Consider the following 12,005-nt stretch of genomic DNA (forward strand, 5'->3'; position numbering starts at 1 on the left):
TCTTAATTATTATTTGCTTACTAACATATGTTGCACTTATAATTTATAATTCATATTATTCTCATGCGTGGAACTTTTTGCTGTGTACTCTAATCTACGTCATGTAGATTTGATTTCCTTAGACAAGTTGCATACACTCTTTTTAAAAAAAAAACCAAACAAACAAACAAACAGAAAAACAAAACAAAACAAAATAAAAAAAAAAACAATTGAACTTCTAAATAGTTTTATTGGCTACCATGGACACATATGGCTTTGAAAAACATTGTTTTTAAAGCTCCCGATGCAGCAAAAACATTGTCTACTGAACATGACAAATATGCTGTCGTACCAGCAGACACTGCCCGAAACAACATGGTTTTTGTCTGCAAAACGCATTACATTCAATGTTTATTTTCAGAGGTAGACGTAGAAAATAATAGCAGTAACAAGACATATACTCTACCACATTCTCTAAGGAAGAGATACATGTAGTGGAAAACCATAAATCTGTGCTATCATCTTTTGGTCTCTCTACCAAAGACGATGATTGTGATCTACTGTCTATGTACTGGATTCCTAAACTTTTATGAGCAACTCGGTGGGTTTTTCTAGAAAAGCATAGGACGCTTACCCTACCGGTGCACCTGGTCCATGCTTCCAGTTTTTAGTGGAGACCAAGTTGCTCATTTGCTTTTGTTACTTTGTATGTATGATTTTAGTTACTGTACGTTCTTTGTTGTGTATGTCTGTTTTCCATGTCGGGTCTTTGTCCCTGTATTACATTCTTTTGATTACCGCTACAACCTTGGTTCCCTTGATTACTCCTCCACAAGAATCCATACAAACAACGCCACATAGCTGTTTAAAGGTATCACCAAACCTCTTTCAAAACTTTTAACTTCTATACTCACAGCTGTCAAAGATGGTCTTCAGTCCTACCAAGACACTTGTAACTCCCGTGGTGGTATTAATTCAATGTGAATCCTAAAAAAAATTCGAAAGATCTCTGGAAATCCTCAATTCAAGATAATAATCAGAATACAATACCATTAAAACCCATGATTTTTCAACCCTTATTACTTCTATTCCCAAAATAATATTGTAATTTTATTTTATTAACTTAAGTAAGGTATAATTATGTATACTTCCTAAATTCCCCAAAAGGAGCCCTTTAAAACAAAGAATCATGGGAACGAATTACCCATGATTCCTCCTTCTTCTTGAGGCTTTCAAACAGGAAAGTCGAACTTGGATTTTTTTATTTTCGAAAATCGGCAATCATCTACGCCTATCTTGTAAATATCCAAAAGGATTACACAAATATTGCACAAAGTGCATCTGAGCAATCACTGTTTTGTAAAAATGAGTGATTCTGGGACAGAAGTCAACATGAAATTTCCGTCGACATCGGGGTCGTCTGCTACAGACGTTGCACGCGCTATAAAAACACACCTATCTAAACTACAAATGACTATTGTAAACAATCAAAACTGTGATTATGTGAAAGCTGTATACTGTTGGAATCAGGACAAGTAATAAGTTCTGAATATTTGTCACACATGACAGAAGTACTTCTACTTCTTTATAATCGATTAACTTTCCAAAAACCCGTAAAAAACGTCATAATTCCGTATGTCAGGTGTAACACAGTGTAGGTTCAAAAAAGCTAAAATAGTGAATTGCGCTATTGCAGAGGGTACGAAATTCGCCAAATTTTGCATGGAAGAATAATATATGTTCCTTTTGAGATAATGATCGAAATTGCATTAATTTTAGGCAAAAAAATATTCAATGCAAAAATAAAACTCTTTGTAAATGGTCAGATTTCTAAAAGTGTTCAGTAATCAAATTCTGTTATTAATGTAAGAACTTATTTACACAATATTCAATTCCAATTGATATTTCCTAAAAATGTACATACTTTCAGCAATTCTACGTCGACATTTGATAACATTTTCAGTACGAACAAAAAAGTTTTTGAAAATGTCTAGCGAAATGTCAGATGTCAATATTTTCCGGGTTCGTTAAGAAAATGTCAAGCTCCAACGCAACTCTACAATCAATTGGCAATGTCTTCTATGAAATGATAATACTTTGTATATGTACATACACTTAGGAACACACATATCTCATTTTTTTTCTTGTTTAAACCGTTCAAAACGGATAAATTTCGAACAAAACAGATGTCTAGCGATTTGTCGAACTTTCACTTTATGAACGTTTGGAACGTTTTTCGTTGATCGGGAAATGGGAAAATGAAACGGAAATAATTTCCGCTTTAGATAACAAGAACTAGACACTTATACTCGTCTCTGCAATTACAAGTTTAGAACATATGCAACTGAAAGAGACAAAAAAATCGAAAGGGATATAAAAAGACTAAGAGTATCTGTATTTTGTGTTATTAACAAACGAAAGAATACCCCCCCCCAAAAAAAAAAAAAAATAATAATAATAATAATAATAATTTCTTATAGTTTATAGGAATTATAAGCAAATGAAAAGGAAATAAATGAGTGGCTATCTAATGGATGTTGATGCCCGATTCTCTGATGGATAGAAAGCTCTTTTAATCGAAGTACTAAGTTGTGAAAGGTCCAAATTCTGCTATTGGTTCTTGTAACATAAAATCATACATGTATATCAAAATGCACATTTTAACTTATCGCAGGAGAAAGTTGCTATGTACCCTCTCTAGACAGAGTGTGCATATGTGTGGCGGTTGCATTCCACGCATTTGCAAATTTAATTTACCCGTAGTACTGATAATCAAATTAATTGATCTTTTCGATTTTTTAAAGAAATGTTTAAGATGTTTTAATTGCTACCAATCAAAAATTATTGTATATTTTGCTTTACTGTAAACGTGCTTCAATAAACAAGCCACTAAGAAACGAAAAGTGTCGAAAAACGTCGAATTCTGATGTTACCGCATGTGCCGCAATAGCGTACGTAACGTCTACAGCGAAAAATGGCCAAGATGGCAAATCGTTAAAGGATTATAAAATCCCTAAAAAGAGTCTCGTACAAGTAAATGTGTCTACCAGGACTATTCCGAAGATGAGCTGTCGGATTCAACCGATCCTTATGAAGAGCTGAGTTCAGACGGGTAGATTTCAGGATCGGATCAAGAAAATGACCATGAAAAAAACCCGGAAAGTTCAATGGGAAAACCGGACGATGAATCCGATTGCGAAAGATTTGACCCGTTGGAAACATCATCAAAGATGATTATTTCGGGTAGCATGGCCCGCTACGTTGAAAAATATTTTAACACACATTTGTCAGAAAATGGTGTAAAGGACAAAGTTCTGGAAGATTCTCAGATACCGGACAATGCTATCTTTACGCCACCGAATGTGGACAAATTCGTTGAGGATTTAATTTGTGACAGAAAAGCATGGCGCTTCATGAAGTTACATGACAATAGTTTCAAATTTATCCAGAAAAAGGTGGCCCAAGTTATGGGTCCCCTGTATAAAGTGTGGAGCGAGCTCGATGGTGTTAACCACGGTAAAGAAGCATCGGAGATGTCGATCGAAGAGGTGCTAAAATTGATTGAGAAGACCGTTCTGTTGGTCGGCCAAGTAAATGTTGCCTGTCTTTACCAGCAGAGGGTGAATTTCATGGCGAAAATGCTGAAAGGACTAAAACTCGTTAATCAAACTCTTTCTCAGAGCCAGGGTCTTCTGACAGAATCAGTGGAATCGGAGACCAGTTTTACAACATACTGGACAAAAAGAGTAAGAACAGGAAAAGGGCTCGAGGGATGGCAAGAAAGATGGGTCTGACCAAGAGACGGCGTAGGGACAACTCGTCCTTTCGGCCCGGCCCTTCCGGTTCTCAACAGGCTCCAGCGAAAGGGACTGGAAGGGGTACAACTTCAGACTCTAAGAACGACAGAGGTTTCCCAAGATGTGGAGGTCTCGGCTCCAGTACAAAAACGAGAGGATACAATAGAAGGTATGTTTTCTCAAAGAGATTGCACAATTTCTTCTCTGATAAGAGATCAGTTACAAAAAGTACAAACAATGAAAATAAATATACACCATCCAATAAGAGAACTAAAGTTTATCACAATAAACCAGATAGATATCACACTAGGGGGTCGCTTACAATTCTTCCAGGAAAACTGGAAAAAGTTGACATCAGATAAAAAAAAAATATTGGAAAGCATGAATTCTTACACAATAGAATTTACAGAAAAACCAATACAAGCAAGGTATATGACACCACGGTTCTCAAATCAAGAACAAAAATGCATAGATCAAGAAATATCAGAAATGATAAAAAAAAAGGTGCAATAGAAGAGGTAAAAAGCCAGAACGAACCAAACCCCAGTTCATGAGTCACCTCTTTGTAAGACCAAAGAAGGACGGGGGTATCAGACCTATTTTGAACCTCAAAGAGTTGAACAAAAATGTAAAATACCAGCATTTCAAGATAAAGGGTCTTCAAACAGTCAAAACCTTTTGAAACGGGGGAACTGGATGACGAAGCTAAATCTGAAGGAAGCTTACACTTGTGTCCCAATATTGGAATCTCACAGGAGATTTCTTCGATTCCGCAATGGTCAAAAAATGTACCAATATTGCACTTTCCCTTTTAGCCTCGGGAGTGGGCCTCGAATCTTTACGAAAATCATGAAACTAATTATAGCCCTGATGAGGCGGATAGGTATGAGGTTAGTTATCTGTTTGGACACGACATTTTGATAATGAATCAAAACAAAGAAGGTATGATAAGAGATCAAAACACTCAGGTTTGGGTACTACACAACTTGGGGTGGGTCCTGAACTGGACAAAATCGGAAATATAAACTCATGGGATGAAAATCGACTCCATAGAAATGAAAATATTCTTATCGGAAACGAAATGCTCAGGTATAGTTCAGAAATGTCAGAACGAACTGAAATCCGATCAAATATCAATTCACGACCTGGCGAGTCTGATAGGTACATTAAACGCAACGGCCGAAGCGGTCATCCCAGCAGCCCTGTATTGCAGGGAGATGCAAATGTGCAAAACAAAATACCTCCTGAAAATGGAGAATTACCATTCGTTAATCACGCTTCCCAAAGAATGCAAAGCCGAAATAATCTGGTGGGTTCAAAACCTAAAAAACTGGAACTGGAAATTCATCACCTCCCCAAGCCCGGATTTAGTAATAGAAAGCGACGCCTGTACAACCGGTTGGGGGCTGTAAACGTGGCCCAGAATATGAGAATGGGCGGCCCTTGGTCAGAAAAAGAAAAACTGTTACACATAAATGCGTTAGAACTAAAAGCCGCGCGGAATTCGGTCTCATGGCTCTGACAAAGGAACAGAAAAACATACATGTTCACTTGAAAATGGACAACATCAGCACTGTCGCGCATATAAACAAAATGGGCGGCACACGTTCTCCCCAGCTTCTAATAATAAGTCGCAATATTTGGAAATACTTTCACCTAAAAGGTAAAACCCTTTCTGCCGAATACATCCCCGGGGTCTTAAACGAAACCGCGGCCTGGGAATCCCGCCACACGGAAAGTTCCAACAATTGGATGCTAAACAAAACGGTATTGTTCAGATAAACAAAATCCTGGGCCTGGAGTTGATGGACATGTTTGCGGACCGACTGAATGCACAGTTGGACAAATATGTCAGCTGGAGACCGGACCCATTTACTTTTCTTACGGATCAATTTCAAATGAACTGGTCGAATGTGAAACCATACGCGTTCCCCCCATTTTGCCTGATTGCGCGGTGTCTCCGCGAAGGTGAACAAAGAGAAAGCAACCCTAGTTATTGTGACCCCTGCGTGGCAAACACAAACATTTTAACCCATGCTACTGGTAATGTCGATATCCGTACCGATTTTGCTTCCGCCAATGGCTAATCTGTTAACCAATCCAAAACGCTCAAATTAGTGGCATGGGAGGTTTCCGGCTTAGTCGAGAAACAGCATTACTTTCGAAAGAAGCTTCCAACCTACTGGTCAGCTCATGGAGACCAGGTTCGAAATCAGCTTGTAACAGCTGCTGGCGACACTGGGGTCGCTGGTGTAGTGAACGGGACCATAATTCCACTCAGGCCTCTGTGGAATCTATAGCGAACTTCTTATCGCATTTATTCTATCTTGACTATGAGTATAGTACAGTTAATATCTATAGGTCTTCGATTTCAGGTTTTCAGGATGAGGTTAATTCCGAGAAAATAGGCAAATATCTCTTACTGCGACGAGTGCTCGCAGGGATATTTAATGAACGCCCCCCTCTTCCAAGATACACCAAAACATGGAACGTGGATATAGTTTTAAGACATACAAACGGCTTAGAGCCGAATAAACAGTTGAGTCCAAGGGATTTGACGACCAAGTTGACAATGCTTTTGGCTTTAACTTCAGCAGGCAGGTCATCCGACTTACAAAAGCTTGACATAAATTTCATGGATATACAGGGCGATGAAATCGTTTTTACAATTATAAAGCTTACAAAAAATCGGAAAACGGGTTCATTACCCCATAATGTTACTTTCAAATCGTTCCATGAAAACGACAATCTTGACGTTAGGCAGTGTCTCCTAAGTTACATTGACAGAACTGTAAGCATTCGAGATATCGACTCCGGACAGTTGTTGATCAATTTTATAAAACCTCAAAACAAGGGAACAAGGGAACATTTGAAAAAAATTTATCGCAAGTCAACTGATAAAGAAAGCCAAAGTTTCCAATCAATTGTCCTTAAGTGTTAAAAAAAAAGCGTAAATGCTTGTATATATAAACAAACAAACAAACAAACAAAAACAAAACAAAAACAAAAAAAAAACATGTAATGAAATTATAATTTTATGAATAAACTTAAGTAAGGTAAGCTCCCACCCGGAGCTCCCACCCATTGATTGCATGTATATTTACCATGTTTTCTTTTTCCATCATTTCCAGTGTGCAACACAAGAAGTAGCCTGACCAAAAAACTGTTTACCTACCATTCGACGATTTGCACGGACATTTCAGCCAGTGTTTAACAGAACTGGGTTTGACGAGAGAAATTCAGAGGCAATTTCCTTCTTTGAGAAAGTTTTGTTATTAAAATAAATTTTTGGAATTAGCAATTTGTTTCGGAAGAGAAGGCAGGAAATAAAAAGTTGAATTTATGATAGGAAGGTTTATTGAGTGAATTGACATTTGACAATATATTTTGTATATATTTAAGATTTTAAATTTTATGAGTCTAAAAGTAAAAAGAATGGAAACGAGGAATATGTCAAAAAGATAATCGGTAATACTGGGATTAGGAAAGTCTGCATAGTGCATGTTACGTCACAATTGCAAGAGTAATCAAGGCAACCAAGGTTATAGCGGTAATCAAAAGAATGTAATCCAGGGACAAAGACCAGACATGGAAAACAGACATACACAACAAAGAACATAAAGTAACTAAAATCATACATACAAAGTAACAAAAGTAAATGAGCAACTCGAACTCCACTAAAAAGTGCAAGGTGCTCGTAAAGTGGTAGTAGAACTAAGACAGCTGCTACGTCACAATTACAAGGTGCCCGTTACGTCATAGTTAGTGTTGATCACAAATCTAGAACACGTCAGATCGATATTAAGGTCAGTCTATAGTTGCAGTTTTTAATAGTTAGCAGGAAAATCAATATATTAACAAAAAAGAAAGAGAAACCCCTTAACAAACACTAAAACAAAACACACAAACACACACACACGGAAAAAAAATCCAAGTATTTCCCTAAACAGCCTCATTTAGAAGGAGGAATCATGGGTAATTCGTTCCCATGATTCTTTGCTTTGAAGTGCTCCTTTGGGAGGAATTTAGGAAGTATACATAATTATTACTGAAGTTTATTCATAAAATTATAATTTCATTACGTGGGCTTCGCGCACTTATAAAATTCTAAATATTTTGATTGACAACATATTTGTCCAGTGTGGTGGACGTGTTTTTTTCAACAAATGGTCGGCATTCCAATGGGAACAAATTGTGCTCCTCTACTCACTGACCTTTTTTTTTACTCTTACGAGGCTGACTTTATTACTGATCGGATCCAAAGGAAGGAACTTTGCTTAGCCAGATTCTCGGTTGATCTCGGTTTCCGCTATATAAATGACGTATTATCCTAATTTCGAGGATTATATACATCCCATATACCCTAAAGAAATGGAGATAAAGAATACTCCAGGCACTGTGAAGTCAGTCTCATACTTTGACCTACACTTAGAGATCGATGGTAAAGAAAAACTATTGACCAAACTACCGGTATAAGACAAACGTGATGGCTATTCATTCCGTATTGTCAACTTTCCTTTAATCTGTGGGAACATCCCTTTAGCACCTACTAAACTCACACGTTATGCCAGAGCTTGTTGTAACTTCGCAGTCTTTCTGTACCACGCTAGACTTCTTAAAATCAGGCCTCTGGGACAGGGTTATGTCGCTACAAGATTGAAGTCATCACGACAGAAGTTTTATGCTCGTCACCATAAACTCGAGAACTATTACGGTGTATCCATCTGCATCATGAAAACCGATTTGTTCAATGTATCACATTTTTCCTTTCTTCTACCGTTTACCCCGGGATTTGACTTTTTATGGCCATTTCGGCTGGTGTTTCTAGAAAAACAGAAGCAGGTCCATGCTCCCAGTTATTAGTGGAGAACTAGTTGCTCATTTGCTTTTGTTGCTTTGTACATGCTATTTTGGTTACTTTATGTTCATTGTTATGTGTATCGTGTTCCCCGTCTGGTCTTTATCCCTGGATTACATTCTTTGGATTTCCGCTAGAATCTTGGTTCCCTTGATTACACTTCGGAAACAAGATAAATTTAACCTATGATACGAATTTATAAAGAGATCCGGAAGATTCACAATTACTTAATCACACATTGAAAAATACTTTGAATATATGTAATTTGTACTTTTTTATACTTCAGCTGGCTACTTTCATGGTTGGTCAGTGGAATATACAGGAAATACCTTGAAGAGCCTGGATTCTTGGTGATATTGTAACAAGCAATAATAAATAATGAATTAATAAATATTTATTCTGTTGTTAAAAAAAATCACACATTGTTCTGGGTGTCATAAAACATTTCACTGAAGTTACGCGACTTCATATATGCATAGAACTACGAAGTCTGATGTTTTATGACTAATTGTTATAAGACATCGTCAACACTTCAGATTTAAGTTTTTCCTTTTTCTTGTGACATTTTGAATTTTTCTGCACGTTCCTGTACCTCGTGATTCATGACGTGGCTGACATGTGTAAATTTTTTATATCAATACTTGTCTCCAATCCATTTTGTTATACACGTTATGGCCAATTACAATTAAGTTTACTAGGTTTTTAAACCAATAAAGCTGAGTCTTTAAAACCTATCATATCGTTCTATTTGTTATTGTTTTGTTTCACTCTTTTTATATTTTATGTTGTTACTGTTGCAATTTCAAAGTCGAGGGAATTGGTCGGGGAAGGTTTAGGCGGTATGTGGAGGTAAACACTTGTACTTATAAAACAAGGGCGGATCTAGACACTTTGAAAAGAAGAGGTGCCAGCGGGGGGTTCCTCAGAAAAATGTGGAGTGTGAAGACATTATTTGCCATTTTTTGTCAATTTTACACATTTAAATGACAAATTTTCCAATAAATATGGGTGTTCCAACCTCCTGCACCGCATCTGGGTTCGCCACTGTAACATGTTCGGTTTCATTAGGTGTGGGTAGTGATAATCTAGTGATATTTAAGGATCTAGTGATGTTTAAGAATGACACGGAAGTAATGTTTGTTTTGTTTTTCACTACCAAGTCTAACATACAGTACCCGTAAACCTTTTCTTGATTTAGATATTACCCTAAAAAATGGCAGCCTTCATACAAGAAATTATGACAGAAGAAACGACTGATTTTCCTATTGTTTATTTTCCATTCCCAGATGATGATATTTCCGAAGCACCCTCCTTTCTTCGTATTTGTAATAACGTGCCAGATTTTAATGAACGCAATAGATTCCTCACAGAAAAGTTTTTGCCCCAGCGGTACCGATTTCCGTTACAAACTTCTAAAACATTAGTTTTTTTCACCGTTACAAAAGTTGGATACAAATATAAAATAGCACTTGTAGGTTCTTAATTAAAAATGGTGTTGCTCACCCTTTTTTTTTAAAGGCAATATTGCATATAAAATCAGATGGATTTATCAACTGCTTAATTGATTTGTTCATAAAGAATATGATTTTCAACTCATTGTCTATCATTTCAATCTTGTTTTCATAAATACAGATATTCGACCCCTAATTATAACCCTACGTAAAAACTAAATCATTTTAGCTGACCTGGCCATAAGCAATGTGAACAATTGCCATCACTTGGCGTCCGTCGTCGTCAACAATATTTAAAAACTCTTCTTCTCTGAAACTACTAGACCAATCAGAACCAAACTTGTATGGATATTCCTTATGGTATTCTGCATAGATCTGATATGGGGATTTTTGATCCGTCGAAAATAATGGCCGCTGTTTCTAAAAAATAGAACAAAGAGGTCAGTCAGATAATTTTTCTCATAAATCTCCAAAACCGTTAGATTTAGCCAATTCTTTAAATTGCCAAAATGATTCTTATTGTAAGGCCTACAAAAGTCAAAGTTGTCAGATGACTCCTTGTTAGAGTTATTGCCCTTAAAAGGTGAAAGATAGCGGTTTTTTTTTACAGTTTTTAGCCGACATCTTGTAAACTATGATAGATAGGAAAAAAATTTAAAATGATGAAATGATCCTTATGATAAGACCTACAAAAGTTTGCGGGTATCAAAGCTGTTGGACAATTCCTAGTTAGAATCATTGCCATTGAAAGGTGAAAAGTGATGTTTTTAGCAGTTTTCAGCCAATATCTTGAAAACTCTAAAAGATAGAGAGAAATTTGATGAAATAAATCATACCTGTCTTCTTGAGTCAAAATTGTCGGACAATTCCTTGTTAGAGTTATTGCCCTTGAAATGCAAACAAAAAATTAACCAGGTGAGCGATTCAGGCTTCTAGAATTGCACTACATCAAATTTTTGGTTAATTTGAAGAAGTGTCATCGTTCTGTCACCATGGATTTGATTATTATTTTTTATTATTATTATCAGAGCTTACTTAAAGGTGCGTTTACATGCACTTATTGAAGACCTTTCGGTGATCTCTGTAAGTATTTACTATTTTTATTAAGGTTATACGATGATGCATTTGTTGCCTATCTGTCCGCTTTTCTAAATTAAGGACCTTTTCAATTCAGACTGGGAATACTGTTGGTGGAAAAAGAGCGAGGGACTCCAACAGCATTGTCAAGCATGCGAGTCCTTCTTCGCTTCCTAGAAATCTTGCCTTGGGAGGATGACACAAAGTCAGAATTACTGAAATGGGAATAATTCTGAGCAGTAATATTAAATAATAGGTTCTTGAACGAGTCTCTGTTGAAGATCTGGGATTTCTTCTACGGGTGTGAGAAAGTTCTTTTTTTTTACGATTGGAGCGCTGAGCAACGAGTGAAAAGACGAAGAATCTCTCACACGAATGAAGAAAAGTCCAGATCTTCAATAGATTAGGAATTGTAATAACGCATTTCTTCCGTTTTACGACCAAAATCTGTGGTATTACAATGGAGCTCAATGAGCAATTTGCATAAAATATGTGTCGCAGTACTGGGCACCGATTAATCACGTGCGGTTTAACAGTAATCACCTTGAAAATTTCGTTATATAGTATATATTTAATTTTAAAGTTTTTGTATAATTTGAATATATCAAAAAACATTGTCATACAAAGATGTAGACCTGCGTACAAAAGAAATGGATTAATTTATTCATTTGAACTTTACTGGACTACTTTCACTTTGCGTGTTTCGATTGGCTATTTTACCCATGACAGACACGGTCACGTGCACCTGTCTGTCTTAGCTGTCTGTCATGAACAACGAAAACGGAAACGGAAGAACCGTATTTCTCAATTTCACATTAAATTTAAGAAATGTATTTGAATATC

This window comes from Perna viridis, chromosome 3 (genome assembly GCF_037379345.1).
Source record: "Perna viridis isolate PV_CMFRI_1.1 ecotype Kerala chromosome 3, ASM3737934v1, whole genome shotgun sequence".
Classification (NCBI taxonomy): Eukaryota; Metazoa; Mollusca; class Bivalvia; order Mytilida; family Mytilidae; genus Perna; species Perna viridis.